We start from the raw sequence: 11,335 nt of genomic DNA, 5'->3' as shown, positions 1-11,335 counted from the left end.
TAGTGAGGTTATATTTAGCTAATTGTTTTGAAGTACATTTCTTTCAACAATAAATGGGGCAGACTCTTTTTTTAAATAAGTTTAGATTCTAGAGGATTATTAAACAACAAGTTAATAAAAAAAAGAATTTGTAGCTATTTATGCTGCTAGGAAATTGCAGTATATGTGGGTCATGCATACTGGGTAACCAAAGACTGTGGAAAAATCAGAAATGGCAATATTTAAGTTTAATATTGTTACTTTGGAAAGTGTGAAGACACTTTCCCTTGTTTTATAAAGGCAGGTAAGACACACAAAATCTTGAGCACTTCTCCTGCTGTATTGACTAGTGGGGGCAGGGCTTCTTAATTTAGGGATCCTAACTAACCTGGTGGACTAACCTGAAAAAAACAAACTGAGGGCCCTAGTATGACTGTGTATAGAGTCTCAAATGTCATGTAATTTTTTAGCAATGATTACCATAATCATGGCAGCCATATAAACAAGATAAAAATGTAACATTACGGGTCTTTTATTTTTCTATCACTGAAATCCAGAGTTAAATTCCCTTTAGCTTAAAAAAATGCAGTTAGGATTTTCAAGTACTCAGCTTAGCCTATCTTGAATTCACATATCTTTTTGTTAGGGAAAGTGTTAAATAAGAGCACAAACAAACAAAAAAAAAAGAACTCTTCATAGACTAATACTGGTTTAACTCTAGTGTGCTGTCTATGTAGCAGGATTCTTACAAAATGTCTTGATTTTTTTTTTTTTTAATTTTTTTGCACACAATTTTTATTGAAACCTGCTGTCAGGTTTATGATACCTAACTGAAACCATAAATCAGTTACTTGACTCTCAAATGTATAGGTGGTCAATTAATTATATTCTACAGGAAATGTTTTGTGCTTATTGTGTATGTATTTAAACACAGTGATGTGCTTCTACTGAAGTTTTTTTATCTCTGTTAAGGTTATTTTATAACTTAAAAACCAGCATAAAGGAGATTAGTTTTGCAAGTACTGTTAGAATAAAAATTCAGATTTACTAGCGCAACTGCCTGAAAAATAATCTGCATCTCAAAGCTTGTCTGTGTTTATCCTAAGTATGCAGTTGATCCAATAAAAGATCTTCTTCTGTGCCATGTATGTGGATTCTTGAGGTTTTCCCCTCCCTTAAAAAGGAAACAAAGGGTAAGAAATCTGCTTATAGCATACTAATTGACTAATAATGAATAAATACTTTCATAGCCATCTGGATCTACCTACTAATAAGCAGTGAGGGCAGAAAAATAACCTAGTTTTCTGTTGACTATACATGACACGGAGTGAAATCGTGATGCAGTTGCAGTTGATTAAAAAATTTCTCATTGACTTGACTGAGGCAAGGATTCCACCTTACAAAAACCGGTAAAAAATATTGATTATAGAGCAGTGTGACTATTACTCTGGTGACTTGTTTTGCACACAAAAATGGACTATCCAGTATATAATGTGCCTAGAAGATAGTTGGGGGAAAAAAAGCAATTGTTGTACTGCCCGTCACCCTGATTTCCTCCTTGTCAAACACAAGAAAAGCTGTAGTTATCTTCTGTAACTTTAATTTAATTTGTGATAGAGTAAGCTGAACACAACTTGAATTTGCAAAATTCTGTAACATGATTACCTTAAACTTTTTTCATGATGCAGCAGGAAATTTAACAGATTTTCCTGTCATGAGGAAGTATGTCTGTTCTGTGGAATTGGTTATAGATTTTAGCTTGGGAGTTCATTAGTTCTAGTTCTCATGGTACTTAATGTTGCCTTTTTTGGGAATAGGAAAGAGAAAATGACATTGCTGTCAGTCTAATTTGGTGTGTTAGTTTTTTCATGTTCCATATAATACATTGGTTTCCTAGCACTTGAGAGTTGTGTTGAACAATACTGTTTACCTTGACCAACTATATATATATATATATATATATATATATAAGTATATGGCTGGAAAAGAGAAAATGAAACAAAACAGCTGAGTCATTTGCGGCATTCACTGTACAATTGTTTTAAAAATGTATTAGAGTGAATGTGGTTTCCTCATTTTCAAGCATTTGAATAAATTTTAGCCAAACTGTTATGACTTATTAAAATATTTTTCTGTTCCATCAAAACCTTTGGCTGTCCAGGAGTTGGAGTTATATTAGTATTGCTGGTATTGTTAAAACTTTTTCCCACCTTATCCAGAAAGGTTCAGTGTGGCTTACAATAACAGATGAGCAACCCACAAAATGAGAAAAAAACAACAAACTCCATCAAGGACAGAATGCTTAAAAATAAAGTAATCTGGGCTTGATTTCACTTTTATTGTTGAATGTATTTTCTTAAAACCTATTCACAAAAATGAAACTGCAGTGGGAGTTTCCTTGTATGTTAGTGGACACACATTTTTGAGTGGATTCTTCTCTTTAGAAGAATTGATAAAAAGATGTGATGATTTTAAAAACAAATATAAGAGGTAAGATAATTGCCAAAATAATTCTGCAAAATGAGCATATTTCAAGTTGTAGGCTAGAACTAGGGAATGCTAAATACAGAAGCATGACTTCCAACCCCCCCCCCAAACAAACAAACAAACCCACAAAAAAACAACCAAAACAACAAACCCAAAACAAAACCCCAAACAAAACACAAAACGGGAGGGTGGAGACCAGTCCAGAAGGAGTTTACAAAAATCAAAGATGCTAATTTTTGGTACTAATGGACTTGTATGTTTGTATCTATAATACATGCAGTTGTGTGTACTGTGTTGCTTCTCATTCTTCACAGACTGATAGGGTTAATTGCAGCTTGGCCAAAAAAAAAAAAAAAAGTTCTATACTGTTTTTCTGCAGCAGATTCCTGTTGCTATGCAACAAACAATGTCACTTGGTACAGGATATATTAAATTTGTATTCTCTGCATGTTCATTTCATACTTTGAGGAGGTTATGGTTCAGGCTTTCTATGGAATTCTTAATGTAAAGTATTCATCTTAGTTTTTCTTTGGATACTTGCTGTAACTGTGGTTGCATGCGAGTACTTACTTTGCATAGCCTTTCTTTGTTTTCAGATGTAAAGGACACCTGTGCAATATAATCTTCTAGCCAGACCAAAAAAAAAAAAAAAGCGTGTTGGTTATATTCCTGGAGGTGGAGTGGTATTGCCAAGCAACATGGTAAGACTTCAGAAGAGGGGTAAACTTTTTTGTGTGGAAGAACTTAGTAGGCTGTGAATTTTGGAAAACATTTAAATATAAGTACCACACAAAGTAAATCAGTTTCAGTGGTATATTATAGAATCCTGGGCTGAAAGCACCAATTGACTTTTATTCACTTAAAATAACCTGTCACTTGGTTTTTTACAATATGTATTCAAGCTATCTTTAGATGGATTCTGAAATAAAGATTGTGCTGTTCTGCTTAGGGTATTACTTTTTCATGCATATGCTGTGAAACCAGTACTTAAATGAAGGACAAAAGATAACTTGAAACTGTAATGTTTTAATATAACCTAGTTTGTCTTGGGGTGGGCGGGGGTATACAGTGAGGACAGAAATAAAATAACATGATCTTTTCAGTCAGTCCTTATCTAAAATGTTTTCAAATACAATAGTCGGATACTGATAAATTAATGTTTCACTTTGGTGGAACCAGAAGATTTTCTGATGTGTTTTTTGTATTTCTGTGGGTGTTTAATATGCTAAAAGAAGGTCAGTGTCTTGCGTTTAATAGTACAACTGTAAACTAGCAGGATGTTGCATTAAAATGAAAATAAAATCAGTTGGGAAGAATGGCATAAATGCCACTGAAATCCATGAAACTTTATGCATGTATAAACAGATATTTGAGTTAGTATTAAGTTTAGAAGTTGATCTATACTTATTATGAGAGGTAATTATGTATTTACATATGTATATGATATTAGGGTTATTGTATTTTAAATGTGTGTGCTGTAGTTCTTATGTCTCTGCTACAGCAATTTCAATTTCTTTACTAATGTTAAAAAACAAGTAGTGGTTCTTGGTGCTAAATATTGATTTAATGCTTAAATACAATATACCTTTTAAAATTTGGATTTTGGCATCCTGTTTAACTTTTAGATTAGATACTTTAAATGATTTTAAACATTGAAATTAGCATGTGAAATACTTTTGCTAAGTTTTGTAAGATCTATCGTGGTACACTTCTGTAAACCAGAGGTGGACATGCATTCAGTTGTTTTCTCAATCATGAGTACTGTATTTGTTGACTTGCTAACAGGAAGGAGAAATAAAACATGTGCTAATTGAAGTTACAGATGAATGGAAGTAACTTGAAATACTATTTTCTTACTTTCATGTGGTTAGACAAAAATACTTCATACATTAAAGTTAAGCAAAAAGGAGCAGCTGCTGTCATAACTAGGGTTCCAGGTTTTCTGTTCACCATGGAAAAATGTGGATTTTCCCCCTTTAAAGGGGAAAACCACAGGAAATGGCAGGTTTCCCCTTGCAGGCTGACAGAGTTCTAGCCTGCAAGGGGTGCTTGGTGCTGGGGGAGTGGGAGGAGGGCTATCAGGGGGTGCCCTGTGCAGGTGCACATATACATGGCAGCCAGGCAGAGTGGAGAGCAGCTCCCTGCAGGTGAGTTGTGTGGGGGGGAGAGGAGGCTGATTGAGGCCCCCATGGTGAGGGAAAGGGCAGGGCTAGGGCTGGGGCTGGGAGGGTTGCGCAGTTGGGCCTGTGTGTGGGGCCCAGGGCTGTGGCGGGAATCGTGTGGCTGCAGCACTTGGCTGGGGACTGGGAAGTATTCATAGATTTTAAGGGGCTGGAAGGGACCTTGAAAGATCATCAGGTCCAGCCCCCTGCACCAGGCAGGAAAAACGACTGGGGTCAGGTGACCCCAGCAAGGTGACAGGTCAGGCTCGTGGAGGGAGGCATGAGGGGCATGTACCCCCCAGATTTATGCATGGGGCAGGGACAGATGTGAGCTGGCTGCTGCAGCCTTGGGACTCCTCATTCTGCTGCCCTTCCCCTAGGGCCTCCACAGCAGAGTGGGGCAGGTAGGCTCATTTCTGCTGCTGGGAGCCCCATGCCAGCCACTCTGCCATAGTGAGGCATTCCCTGCCTGCCTGGCAGCAGTAATGACAACATGGGGTTGCTGCTGCCCGATGGGCAGTAGGTGCCTCACCATGGTGGTGTGGCTGACATGGGGCTCCTGGTACTGGAAGTGAGCCTGCCTGCAGGGCAGTAGGGTATGGAGCCCCGAAGCTGCCAGAGGCAGCCCACATCCTCCTCCCCATGGGCTCCACTCCCTTGGTGCTGCCTGTAGGAGGAGGAAGAGCCAGGCTCTGTGCTCTGCTCTGGCCTCAGCAGCTTCTGCCTCCTGTGGGAGGCAGCTGGAGCTTGGGCGCTGCTTGTGGGGGAGAAGCAGAGGACTGCAAGCCCTGGCCCCATGGCCCTGGCAGCTGGGAGCCCCCTGTGACAGTGCTGGGGGAGCAGGGGGCTTCCAGTTGCAAGTGAGGGCCAGTGGAAGGACCAGGGGGCTGTGGGTTGGGAGTGAGGGGCACTGGCATAGGCAGAGACAAGGCACCAGCATATCGGGGCTACTCAGTGCCCCAGAGTGGGTGGCAGGGGACAGCTGCACTTGGACTCTCAGTTCTGGTGAGCCTTAAAATTGTAAATGTATCAATAAAACAGTGTTCAACTGATACCTATATAGATGTAGTAGCACTTCATTTTAAACATGGAAAAACATGGATTTAGGGATTTTTTTTTTTTTTTTTATCAGAGATTTTGGGATTTTGAAACGGAGACCCAGGATCCCTGCTCATAACCTATTTACTTGTGGTACTCCCAGCTTTATGGTTCATAATTCCAGTAGGTACATCTAAAGTTGATTTTTGTGCATATGCTAGGTTCTGTACTTGAATGAGTCCTATAATTTTTTTGTGGGAGAGTAGGTAGGGGACAATGATGATGATGACAACATTCTTCTGAGCATAACCAGAGCCCAAAACTAGCTAACTTGGTGATGTTGGCATTTCAGCAGAGAAACCTGACATTGAAATGACTGAAAAATCTTTCTTTTTTTTGGTCTTCTGTTTCTTGTATTCCAAAACTGTAAAATAGTTTGACCTTTTCCCCTTTTTCTGTTTTTGTATGGGTTGCCCTAGCTTGGATGTAAGTAACTGTTGTGACATTGAGAAGTTAGGTGTAACTTGTTCAACTTTTTAAATTAACCATGAAGTTAAGATTTGAGAACAGGGAGTGGGGAAGGCCCAAGTGTTCAGCTGTAAGTGGTGTTAGCTTATCTGAAAGTCTGTAAGAGGGACTCAAGGGGTAGACACAAGATGGCTTAGTGACTGATGTAAAGGAAAATAACCTTTTTTTCCAATTTTTTTTTCTGGAAGTGAAGTTTGAGGAGGTAATTTTTTTTTTGTTTTTTGTTTTTTGTTTTTGCTTGTATGTTACACTCCTTAGGTTTTATTTAACTTGAACTGGACCCAACCATTGTCTTTAAAGAAATGTTGTATACATTTACCTTTCTCAGTGTTTCAGTTGTGGGAAAGGTAGTATCAATGGTGTTGCTGACATACATGGAAGGCTGAAGAAGAAATTCTGCCAGCACAGTTTCTGTGGAATCAAAGGGCTGACAATGTTTGACAGTTTTTAAAGATCTCGTACTCTTACATTTTTCACCTGCTCGGCTTGTTCTTTCTCTCTTCCTTTTTATGCTTTTCCTGGTATCTTTTTGTCTTTTGAACAGGTACATGGTAGTATTTGGTAGCAAACCATATGGTAAGTAACCACTTTAAAAATCAGCTTTTTAATTCCACCTTAATAAGTAGATGAGGCTAGGATGACACGTACTTAAAATGGCTAGTTTTTGATCTTCTGTACAAGTATAGGGTGTAGGTATGGGGAGGGGGGTGATAGAGCTTAGCTCTGAGCATGGTCTGCTTCCAAGCTGGCTTGTCACCACAGTCTGTCACCGTCATTAGTGTGCTGCCTCAACCCACCTGCCCCACCCCAACCTGCAGTGTTACATAGTCCAGATAAAATGGCTCTGCAGGCAGTAGGTTATTAACATCTAGTCCTAGATGTTTGAGCTGGCACGTGAAGAATCACAAAACACTTCTGTTGGGAAGGTTCCCTTTCTTTTTCTTTTTAATCGCAGACTTACCCATAGAAAAGTCCAGTATACATAGCTCAGATGAGCAGACGTCCTGTTGGATATTAGGTAAGCTTTGGCTTGGATTTGGTAAACTCCCTACTATTGATTCTCAGAGGTGGATTCCTAACTTCTGAGGATCAGTGGAAAAACAAGAAGAAGAGGCATTGGCCATCTCTCTATAAAAGAAATGGATTGGGGGAGCCTTGCCTACTTAGGGCTGCTAGGCAGGAAGACTAGTGAAGAGAGACAACAGAGTAGGAATGGGAGTTTGCAGTTAGGTTTGCAGACTGCTTTGTATAGGGCTCCAGAAATCATTCATCCTGCTTCACATAAATGTGGAAGGCAAATGGCTGTCTGTAAGAGCATGATCTCATTACTTTATTCCAGTATTAGACCTAAGTGCTGACAAAATCCGAGAAATGATGCTACATTCTTGGAAGTTAGAAGAAACGGTATTCTGAAGACCAACTAGATAGAGATGCAGGTATTTCTGAAGTCTTTACACAACCTAGCAGTAGTTTTTCAAGCTTTGATTTACAAGCTTTGATGTATAGTGTGTATATAGTTACAGCTGTGATCAGGCAGCTATGTAAATTGACCCATGTTTCCAAGGTCACACTCTCAATCTCAGTGACCAAAACACCTCCACTTTGGGATCTGTACTGCCTTTTCTTTGTAGTGCCATGTATTTCTCACTAGGAGCATAGAAGTGGTTGTGGCTGCTACTGCCAATCCACAAAAGTGGTTGTGGAATCTTCATCCTTAAAGGTTTTTAAGACCTGGGTAGATGGCACCTTCGCTGGAATGATAGTTTTGAGGGTGGTCCATCTTTAAGCAAGAAGTTGGATTAGATGACCTATTGAGGTCCCTTCCAACCCTAATTTTCTATGATTCTACATACAGCAGGATCAGAATGTTGGTTTATTCCCTTTCTTCAGTGACAAGGATCTTTTGAATAAAGCAAGCAAAGTAGTTTTTGGTGAAGTAAGCCAAACTCCTTGCTGTCCCATGGATGGCACGCTCATAAATTTCTATCTTTAAAAACTGGACAGGCCAATGAGACCAGAGATCGTGTGCCATCTTAAGAGGAACAGATTTGACTGGAGCTTGTCAGCTCAAAAAATAGTCCCAAAACAGCTTGAGATCAGCATCAAGCATTGTTGTAGTTCCCCAGGGGGCTCCTACAAGCTTTAATGCAAGCAGTTGGAACAAGTTAGATCATAGAGGGGCTAAACATGGTCCAGATGCCACATCCAGCCCGCCAAGAGATTGTCTGGCCAGTGGTGGGTCCCTTGGCCCCACATGGCCTTGGTGTGTCTGCCTAGGCCACAGGGTATGCAGTAGGTATTGCTGCTCCTGGGCTGCTCTTTGTGGCTGCTACTGCCAATCCACCCCACACCTACCCCCAGAGGTGTTGAATGGAGTGGGTGGCAGGTGAGGTTTCCATGAGACACCCCCCGCCCCTCCACCCATGCAGGGCATGCTTAGCCAGGCAGATGGGATGGGGCCCTGTGTGAGCAGGGAGTGGTGTCTGGGAGTTGAATGGATTGGCAGGGGCCAGGACTGAGGCTGGAATGGTAGGGCAGTGACAACACAGGTTTGGGGCCCAGGGAAGAGCTGTGATCTGCTTCCCACACACCACTGCCTGCGGAACTGGTGTCCATTGCAGGGATGTGTGGGGAGCAGATTACGGCTCTGTCCTGGGCCCCAGTTCCATGCTGTCACCGCTGTGCAGTCCCAGGCCTGTCCATCCTGGACCCTGCTCCATACCCATCTGCAGCTTTGTCTAATCTGCTCTGCCCATGGGGTCCCAAATTTTCTCTGTGGAGACGCTACCTGCCTGCTCCATCTGGTGGTGGGCCCAGGGACAGATAGGATCAATTGCTTCTCTACCCCTAGCCTGCAACACCTCACTGAAACTCCTTAAGTGGTTCTTCAGGCCAAAATAATTGCCCAGCCCTGAGTTAGATCTTATATGCTGAGTCCAGCTATTAAGGAGCTTAAAGAGGTTTGCATATATTATAAGATTCAATAAAAGCAATCCCATGGCCCCTGAATGAAGGGTTGCAATGCATCAACAGTGGCTGGCTAAAATTATTCAGCTTGGTTCAAGGCTGGCTGTTGCCAAAACACTGAAGAAGTCCTGGTTTCCTGGGCCATGTAAAATGGCTTAGTGGTTTGGATTCAACCCACAAGTCACAGGTTGCCACCGCTGTCCTAAATAATCTCTTATGCCTTTATGCAGACTACATATACCACTGTTAAAAGAACATTCTGACGGCAAAATAAAGCCTTTTGTTTCTGTGTTGCCTGTATAATTTTAATTTGCCTCCCCCACCCCCCTGTATATGTATACATTAAATTAGTCTCTGGTTATGTGATGCTTTTTTGTCACAAGACCCATTTTCATGTTTTTTAATAGCAGATAGGTTTATCTCCAGGATACAGTCTAGGTTGCATGTCTGAGGAGGTTGTTCCTAGGACTTCTGTCCTGTCTATAGAAGTTGGAAGGTGGCTTGTGAATGAAGCAGAAGACTGCTGCAAGAGAGAATGGTGTCAGGGTCAGAGCAGTTGGCTGTTGCCTTGAAAAATTTGTCTGCCCTGTTTCTGTCAGTTCTTGTCCTGTGTGAAGCTGAGCAAGTCATTTAAGTTTTCAAAGATGGTCACTAGGTTTGTGCTTCCCCCTTTTTATCAGTGCTAAGCTTAGACCATGGGTAGGGGCCTACTGAATTCACGGCGGAGTGAGGTGTGCTATGGCTCCTTTAATCTTGCAGGTTCCCTTGTGCCTCTCTGTCCCCCTGTTGACTGGTGGAGGGTTCCCACTTGCAGCTCGCCCCTGATCAGTGGGGAGGCAAAAAGTGCAGTTTTAAATATGGTACCATTTTTGCTTCCTGCCACTGATTGGCTGAGGGGCCCCAGATGGCCCTGCTGTTTGTTGACTGGTGGAAAGGCAAAAATGGCTCCATGTTTAGCTTCTCTGCTGATTGGGGGTGGGGAGGGAAGGGGCAAGGGGTGAGGTGCTCACTGGGGAGCATGAAAGATTAAAGGAGTTGCTGCACAGTGTACTTTGGCTGTGAATTTGGTAGGTCTGATTAGCAGATGTGCTTAGCATGCACAGCTCTACATCAAGACAATGGGAGCTATTCTTTGATGTTATCAAGTACTATACGAACTACTCAAAATTAAGTTGCAGGTTTCTTTAATTACTAATAAGAATTAGTGAGCGCTGGGCACTGATCTTTATGTCTCTGTTCTGCATCTATAAATGCATCTATCACTCCCTTACTTTTTCTATCAACAATATGAAAATGAGTTCATTAATGTTTTGGAGCATTCAAATTCTAGTGTTGAGCATCATAGAAAAGCCCATGAGGAAATATAAAATGTTTGCAGTCTGATAACTCTTTAAGGTGGCACAGGCAGTCTTCTTAACTTTTGATTGCTTGTTTTTACAACTTCTGATGTTCTTTTACAAAGTTGCATGAATTTCTCTAATTTTCTAGGGCTTTTTAAAAATCAAATTGAAGAAAGAGTTGTTATTATGTGACATAATACTGGAGTCCATGTGGCTCCAAATCTGCTGTTAGTAGATCCATGGTAGAGACTTCTGTCATTTGACCTCACAGTGTAACTTGTAGTTGTGGTAGTAGTGGTAGTAATAGGCTGTCTTTTTATATTGAACCTTTATATGAAGGAAACAATGTTTGCTTTTACTGTGGGCTTCACAGGTATTTGCTGACTGGAAGTGGTCAGACCCACCTGGCTTTCAGTCCCTATTGCCTCTCTCCTGTTCTTTCCTTACTTTGCTCAACCAGTCTTTTTCTTTTTTCCTACCCTTGCATCCCTGAGGTTCTTTCCCAATCTGCTTCACTTACTATCTCCATAAAAGTTGTGTTGCTTTTATGCACGAGGCTGCAGTTTTCCTCCACATGGGTTTGTCGCCAGCAGGGGCAGTATTGAGGTCACAAGAGAGAGAGTCTCTGTGCACAGTTCCTGGGCGTAGGATTGCAGTAGCACATGACAGACTGCAGCATCGCGGAGCAGTAATTGCAAGGAAAATCTTACTTAATCCTTACTGCTGTTGGGTGGGATGTGTCTAGTATAGATGGAATTTTCAGAGACCTGCTAAGTTTTAGAAGGCGTATTTCATGGTTAAAGGTGTTTGTTTTTTTTTTTTTTTTTTTTTTAA

General features: G+C 41.1%; 1 protein-coding gene across 10 annotated transcripts in view; it reads left to right on the top strand.

Annotated features, from left to right (window-relative positions):
• ENAH (enabled homolog (Drosophila)) overlaps positions 1 to 11,335 on the top strand; it is a 258,824-nt gene that overhangs the window by 18,552 nt on the left and 228,937 nt on the right. Inside the window, exon 2 of one of the 10 annotated variants that reach the window (XM_019516522.1) lies at positions 3,063 to 3,167. The exons of the other annotated variants lie outside the window; for them this stretch is intronic. The gene's annotated coding sequence lies outside the window, so the exon portion shown is untranslated. The remainder of the gene's footprint in view (positions 1 to 3,062; positions 3,168 to 11,335) is intronic. 10 annotated transcript variants of the gene reach the window in all.

Source organism: Gavialis gangeticus, unplaced genomic scaffold (genome assembly GCF_001723915.1).
Source record: "Gavialis gangeticus isolate Ggan-Ray unplaced genomic scaffold, GavGan_comp1, whole genome shotgun sequence".
NCBI lineage: Eukaryota > Metazoa > Chordata > Crocodylia > Gavialidae > Gavialis > Gavialis gangeticus.
The sequence above is the reverse complement of the archived record's forward strand: the minus strand, read 5'-3'. Positions and strand labels throughout refer to the sequence as shown.